Source organism: Mus caroli, chromosome 17 (assembly GCF_900094665.2).
Source record: "Mus caroli chromosome 17, CAROLI_EIJ_v1.1, whole genome shotgun sequence".
In the NCBI taxonomy this organism is placed as follows: domain Eukaryota; kingdom Metazoa; phylum Chordata; class Mammalia; order Rodentia; family Muridae; genus Mus; species Mus caroli.
Genome location: NC_034586.1, coordinates 19,622,649 through 19,630,420, shown reverse-complemented (window position 1 = coordinate 19,630,420; position 7,772 = coordinate 19,622,649). Strand labels below are relative to the sequence as shown.

General features: G+C 48.3%; 1 protein-coding gene across 7 annotated transcripts in view; it reads right to left on the bottom strand.

Annotated features, from left to right (window-relative positions):
* Srrm2 (serine/arginine repetitive matrix 2) overlaps positions 1-7,772 on the bottom strand; it is a 34,163-nt gene that overhangs the window by 20,628 nt on the left and 5,763 nt on the right. For 6 of the 7 annotated variants that reach the window (XM_021149439.2, XM_029471032.1, XM_029471033.1 and 3 more), the window contains exon 3: positions 929-1,349. The gene's annotated coding sequence lies outside the window, so the exon portion shown is untranslated. Of the gene's footprint in view, positions 1-361; positions 691-928; positions 1,350-7,772 lie in introns of those variants that run through there. The other variant, XM_021149437.2, reaches the window with a different exon arrangement.

Below are 7,772 nucleotides of genomic sequence, written 5' to 3'. Positions count from 1 at the left end.
AAAAAAAAAAAAAAAAAAAAAAAAAAAACTCCAAACAGGGTAGGAGCCAGACATGGTGTCTCATGCCTTTGATCCCACACAGACAGGCAGATTTCTTGAGTTCAATGCCAGCCTGATCTACACGGTTAGTGCCAGGACAACCAAGACTATTTAGAGGCCCTAGCTCATAAAACCAAACCGTAAAAAAGAAATAAAATAGCAGGGTTGAAAGGAGCACACTGGTCTTCCTTATACACGCAGGCTGAATACTTTCGCGGTTTTATTTTCCTCACTTTTTAAGACTTGGGGATCCCCCCCCACACCCCCACGCACACACTCACAGCCTCTGATACTAACGAGGACGAACGGTTTAAATCCTGACCTCCGAAAGTTCAAGGCCTCCTCCCGGCGCCCACTGGGCAGCCCAGCCTATTTTCGGCCTCGAGGAGGGGGGAGGGGGCCGCGCGGCGCCCCGCGGTCTGGGCGGCTCTGGCCGTTTCTCAGGCCCCTAGCAGGGCCCGTGGACCCACGCCGGAGCCGATCGAGTAGAGGCAACGGCGGGTCCGAAGCTCGGGCGGGGGACAAGTGCCTCGGCTGCCGCCCCCTCCCCGCCCCCTACAAGACCGAAGAGGTCGACCGCGGAACGATGGCCTCCTCAGCCCCAGGTAGAGCAAAGGAGAGAAGCAGAGCCTCGCGCAATGCTGTCTCACCGGGAGCGCGCGGACGAGACCAGGCGGCCGCGCGCGCCGCGGCCGTGTGGGGGAGGGGCGGAGGAGTTGAAGGCCGCTCGTCCGCGGGAGGGGGAGGGGAGGGAAGGGAAGGCGTCCGCGCCGGCCGAGGCGACGAGCACGCGTGCGCGCGGCGGCCTGGGCCGTTCTCCCCGCGCTCTAGCCTCCGGCCCAGCCCGCCGCCCCTCCCCCACCCGGCTAGCGCGCTCCCTTTCTCTCACCCGCCGCCGCCGCCGCCGCCTCCGGCCGCCGCCTGTCAAACAGGGAGGTCCCGCCGCAGCTGCTGCTTAAGTTTTCGAATCCCTAGGAGCCTGAAGCCGCCGCCTCGCCGGTCTGCCCGCCTCAGCCGCCGCCGCCGCCGCCTCCTCGCTTCCTCAGGGGCCGCAGCGGGCTTCGACTGCGCCACTCGCACCCCGCCTGGGCAACGTTGCGCGTCAGCACGACCTAGTGCGTCAGCACGCAATCACGAGAGCCGCTGGGCCCTCTGGGAACCGTAGTGCGTCGTGCGCAGGCGTTGAAGCCACACGGAGGACCTATAGTTTTCTTAGGCGTTCAAGGGACGTGCGACTGAAAAGCCGAAAAACCCCGAGTCCCGTCGGGCACTGCGGGGAAAGGCGTGGCTCCGTACCGAAGCTGCAAGGTCTGCTGAAAAAAAAAAAAAAAAAAAAACTTCTGTAGGAGGGGGGAGGGGCGCGGGGGCCGCAACCCACAACGCGCGGGAGTAGCGCAGACGCACGCCTTCCGCGCACAGAGTTCTGGGAGCTGTAGTTCGATTTTAGAGAGAAAACGCGTACGACTCCTCCACTAGGCAGGGTCGCCATTTTATGTGACCGTGTTGGGTGGCAGTGGCTCAGCAGCTTTACTTAGCCACTGTGACCATGGTTTTCTTTAACGTGTACGAGGCCCCACAGCACCGAGTCTTCCTCGCAGGAAGATTTGCTCCAGAGTCAAGCCACCTGACAGCTCTGGAGCCACTTAAACCCGGCTTCTGACCCAGTATCCGGTGCTTTCCACAGTTTTCACCTCTGTAGTCCTAGCTGAAGTGGGGCTTGCAGACCACTAAAACATACTTTCTCTTACCTTTGGGCAAAGAGACTAAGTGATTACTTTTCGCCTATAGAGACTATGCCTTGTATGTGGAGGAATGTGAGAATGCAGTTCCATTTCCTGGCCCCATAGCACGGTTCTGGGAGTTTGTCCCAGTGCCTCTCACTGGTAGCAAGGGCCCCACCACTGAGGGCACTCCCTGCTCATTATATTTCTTCGTCTTCCTTTTCGTCTTCGTCTTCTCCTCCTCCTTTTAACTTAGTGTGTTAACAAATATACGCATGTTCGTCTGTTCAAGATGCACATGCGTGCAGTGCCTATAGAGGTCAGAGGTCAGATCCCTCAAAGATACAGTTAAGGGGCTTGGGAGGCAGCTTAGGTGGGTGCTGGAACCAAACTTGGCTCCTCTGAATGAACAATTCTAAGGTCTTACTGAGTCGTCCCTCCAGCCTACTCCCATTAATTCTTAAAAGTCCTTTTTCCAGGGCTGATTAAAAGGTAGTCTGGGGGGGGGGGGGTAATAGGGAACTTTCGGGATAGCATTTGAAATGTATATAAAGAAAATATCTAATAAAAAATAAATAAATAAAAAGAGGGAAAAAAAATGTAGTCTCCCAGGATGCACGGCTGTAGGAAGCTGATCTTGTAGCCTTCAAGGTAATGCCAGGTGGCCTTAACAGATGTAGTACCAAGCTCTCTGCAGTCTTGAGTATGAGAAATTAGATCTCGTATTGTTGTTTCTTTTCAATTTACCAACAAAAGGATATACTCAGGTATTAGAATTCCAAGATTGTGAAAGCCACCATCTGTGTGGGAATCTCAGTCCCATTTCTACCTTCAAGTCTCCAACACTTCTATAGTTCCATAAGCTGGGCACACCTTTGGAGCTAAGGTATTTTAGGTTGAAAGTAAAGGGTAGTGGCTTCTTTAAAGATTGTATCATTTCTTCTTTTTTTTAAAATTTATTTATGATTATATGTAAGTACACTGTAGAAACACCAGAAGAGGGTGTCAGATCTCATTACAGATGGTTGTGAGCCACCATGTGGTTGCTGGGAATTGAACTCAGGACCTTCAAAAGAGCAATCAGTGCTCTTACCCACAGAGCCATCTCACCAGCCCGATTGTATCATTTCTAGATTGTTCCTATTTTGTGTCTGAATTAGTGTATTAAATGTTTGTAACCACCCTACGGGGAAAATGCTCCTTTTCCAGGACAACAGTGAGTTCCTTTACATGCCCTAGGTGAGACTTTCAAAATCAAATTAACATTGAAAGCTGGGCATGCTGGCACACGGCTGTAATCCCAGGACTCGAGATTGAGACAGAAAGATCCCTGTGAGTTCAAGGCCAGCCTGAGCTCTGGGTTAACCGTTTCTCAACAATAATAGCAGCAGGAATGTAGGACTAACAGGACTGGCTCAGCTAGGAAAGGAACTAAACCTAACCTGTAAGGCAGGAGAACAGAACCGACTTCTGAAAAGTTGTCCTCTCACTTTCTAATGTGTGGCATGATACCAACCCCAAGCCCCAAAACACATACATGAAATAAATAAATAAATAAATAAATAGGTGAATGTAACATAGAGGCACTGGTATATTCTACAGATGTGGTAAGAGTTCTGGAATCTTGTTTTAAAAAAAAAAACAGAAATATATGTATATGTTTTTGTTTAATCCCAGCTACAGAGACGTGGAGCTGCTCTGGACTGCCTGCAGCAGCTGACTATGATTTGCCTCATGCTGTAGCAGAAGCATGTTTTTGCCAGCTGCAGATAATTTCTAGGATTGTGACACGTTTGTAATTCTGGGAACTTTTCAGAGGATATATAAAAATACTAGAGCCCCAAAAGGCATGGTTGGTGATTGCTGGTCTTCAGGGGGGCTAGTTGCAATTTGTTATTAGCCTTAATCAAAGAAGAAACAAAAGTATCTCTCTCTCTCTCTCTCTTCCTCCCTCCCCCTCCCCCCTCCTTTCTATCCTATCTAGTGATAGTGGGTGAAATCAGGGTGAGGGGGATAAAGGGTGGGAAAAAGAAGAACCCACAAAGACCAGCTACAAGTGACTCCTCAATGTGGGGACTTCAAAGTTAAGAATAAACATGGGAGCCAGGCGTGGTGGCACACGCCTTCAGTCCCAGCACTTGGTAGGCAGAGGCAGGCGGATTTCTGAGTTCGAGGCCAGCCTGGTCTACAAGAGTGAGTTCCAGGACAGCCAGGGCTACACAGAGAATCCCTGTCTCGAGAAAACAAAACCAAACAAACAAAAAGAATAAACAAGGGAAATTTGAATTTAACTGCCATAGAGGAAATGTCAGGGGACAAAGGAATGGATTTTTTTTTTTTCAAGAGGTCAGCAAGAAATATATTGTAGTTACTAACACTGAAGAAGTATAGCAAAATTCGAGGCTTTTGGGCCCAGGCTTGGGAGTGTGGCTTTTGTGGCTTAGTGCTCCAGGTGCTGGTCATAAAACAGATAGCGACATTCCTTCCTCCACCCACCCGCTTCCTGGGTTCAAAGAGTGTTCATTCAAAGAATGGCACCCTGACCATTACTGGAACCTGCAATGCAAATGTGCTATCTTTAGGGGCTCTTAGATTGTTAGGGGCTCTTAGAAACTGTCTTGAGAGATAACCTGACACTTGTGACTTTATACTTCCTTGTGACTCTTAACTGGTATTTTTGGTATTTTCCAACAACGCCCTCCCCACCTCCTTGAGTTGTGGTTTCTTCCTTTATATACCCCCTTACTCAGCTACTCGGGGCGCCATGGTCCTCTACCCCTGCATGGTGTATGGCCATGGGCCCGAGAGTGCTCTTGAATAAAAATCCTCTTGCAATTTGCAGCAAGATCGTTTCTTGTGGGTGATTTTGGGGTGTCGCCTCTCCTGAGTCAACGTGGGGGAGTCCTCACGTTGTGGGTCTTTCAACACAACACTGGGATAGTCCCAATTTGCTCCCAGAGGGGATCTTCTGGGCTTTTTGTTTTTGTTTTTGGTTTTTTGGGGTTTTTTTTGTTTTTTTGAGACAGGGTTTCTCTGTGTAGCCCTGGCTGTCCTGGAACTCAGGACATTGTAGACCAGGCTGGCCTGGAACTCAGAAATCCACCTGCCTCTGCCTCCCGAGTGCTGGGATTAAAGGCATGAAATCCTATACATTTTTAGAAGCATGCTTTGAACCACTTGGGCTGTTTAATTATTTCTTCTGAGTTAAAACATCCTCTCCTCATGGAAGGTGCTTAAGACTAAAGACCTAGCCGGGGCGTGATGGCGCATGCCTTTAATCACTGCATGAGGAAGGCAAATCTGTAAGAGGCCAACCTGATCTACATAGGGCATTTCCAGACCAGCAAATGCTGTAAGGAGACCTTGACTCAAAAATAAAGCTTAAAAATAATTCTGTTTATTTTGTTCATACACATACATTTGCCACAGTGTACTTGTGAAGGTCAGAGACCTTATAGATGTGAGCTCTCTTCTTCCACTATGTGGGCTCCAGGGATCAATCCAACACTAGCTTACCACAGAAACAAAACAAAACAGGACAAGAGCTACCCTTTTCAAGACAGGGTCTTTTGCTGACCTGAACACACCATAGTCCAGGCTGGCTAGCCAGTGAGCTCTAATGATATGCCTGTCTCTGCCTCCTCAGTTCTGGGGTTACAAATATGCACCACTCTCCCCAATGTTTCTTCACACAAGTTCAGGGGTTCAAACTTGGGTTCTCCTATTTGCAAGGCAAACACGTTATCAACTGAGTTTTGTTTCTGAAACAAGATCTCACTGTGACTGGCCTGGAACTCACTTTGCAGATCAGGCTTGCCTGGAACTCACAGAGATCTACATGCTTCTGTCGCCAGTACCCAGGAGTACCTCCAGTACCCAGGAGTGCCCCCAGTACCCAGGAGTGCCCCCCAGTACCCAGGAGTACCCCCAGTACCCAGGAGTGCCCCCAATACCCAGGAGTGCCCCAGTACCCAGAGTGCCCCCAGTACCCAGGAGTACCCCCAGTACCCAGGAGTGCCTCCAGTACCAGTAATTCAGCACTTCGCAGCCAGAGGCAGGAAGAGCACACAAGTTGGAAGTTGTCTGCTCTATGCAACAAGTATCAAACCAGCCAAGGCTATATATCAAGACCTTGTCTTATCTCAAAATGGAAAAAAAGAGAAAAAGATTATTGACCACTTATTAGTAGAATTTCTTTCAGTTGGTTTGTCTGGTATATGTGTGGTTTAATCACATGCTTCCTGTCAAGTCTCAAGGCTGCTAACTCTGAATCACTTAGTGACAAGTACCAACCAGGTTTCCTCCTTTTTCCCCTTTGGCTTTTGATTTCCACAGGGTTTCATTCTATAGCCTAGGCTTGTCTGGAACTCATTATATGACCGGTGATCCTCTGCCTTAGCCTCCCAAGAACTGAAATCAGGCATGAGCATTTGCTACACCCATCACAACCAAGATTCTCTGCAGTAAGGGCTCTAGTCTGCCCTTAGGCTTCTGATTGGATGTAGTTTAAATGAGCACCCCCAAAGACTCATGGATTGGAGGCTTAAGCCCAGAGTGGAGGTATTCAGATGTGGCAGGATCTTCAAAAGTTGAGGTGTAAACATATGTAGGCCCACTCCAGTAATCTTCACATCTAGGAGGCAGGGCCCGGGGTGGTTTCAGTGCCAAAAGTATCTGCATAGTAAGTTCCAGATAGGCTTGGACTACAGAATAAGATACTGTTTTTAAAAAGAAAGGTCCTTAGTACAAATCCCAGCAACCACATGGTGGCTCACAACTACCTGTAATGAGATCTGACTCCCTTTTCTGGTGCGTCTGAAGACAGCTACAGTGTCCTTATGTATAATAAGAAATAAATCTTTGGGCCTGATCGAGTGGGGTTGACCAAAGGGAGCAGAGGTCCTAAATTCAATTCCCAACAACCACATGAAGGCTCACAACCATCTGTACATCTATAATCATAAAATAAATAAATCTTTAAAAAAAAGAATGTCTTTCTAAAAAGAAAGAAAGAAAGAGAGAAAGAAAGTAAAAGAAGTAAAAGGCATAGCCCAGGATGGCCCACAGATAAGTCTAGCACTCAGGATCCTGAGGCAGGGTGGCTGTAAATCCAGTATAGCCTGGGTCACATAGAAGGTTTGACTCTAGCCTGTACTACATAGGGAGCCCCTGTCTCAGGGAAAAAAAAAAAGCAGCTTAGGATTTTGTTATTCCCTTTTCTTTGTGTGTGTATTTATTTGTGGAGGCAAATGAGTGACATGGGTTTGCAGGTATTTCTCTTCTTTACCACATGGGTTTGAGGAGATCAAAACTCAGGTGTCAGGCTCCGTCCCAGTTTCCTATTTTGTTTTGATTTTTTTCACACCTACTTATTTAGAGCGTGTGTGATGGAGGTCATGCATGTGGAGGTCAGAGGGCAACTTTAACCTGTGAGTCCTGGGGATGAAATTCACGTAGTCATCGGCTTAATGGCCTAGAAGGACGTTTGTAAATCAACTGCGGGTAGATCCTCAGGAGGGATCATGGGAGCCCAGGCTCTCTCTAGACTTCATTTTTTAGAGGTCATTTCTCCCTCTCACATATGTTCATAGTATCCTGCCTACCATTGTGTGACTCAGCCAATGATGGAGGGCCCTCATCAGAATCAGCACACGGCTGCCTGGGACCTCAGTCTCCAAGGAAAGAATGAAATGTGTGGGAAGGCAACAGTCTGTTTAAATAGCCCTGCACAGTACTGGTACACACCTCCATTCCTATGGAGCAAATTTCAAATACGGTATTTTCAGTGTATGTCCTTAGCCCTAAGAAAGAAAAAAACAAAAGCAAATATGGAACTCTAGGGGTCTGGAGAGATGGCTCAGTGGTTAAGAGCACTGACTGTTCTTACAGAGGTTCTGAGTTCAATTCTCAGCAACCATCTGAGTTCAATTCTCAGCAACCACAGGGTGGCTCACAACCATCTGTAATGGGATCTGATGCCCTCTTCTGGTGTCTGAAGACAGCTACAGTGTA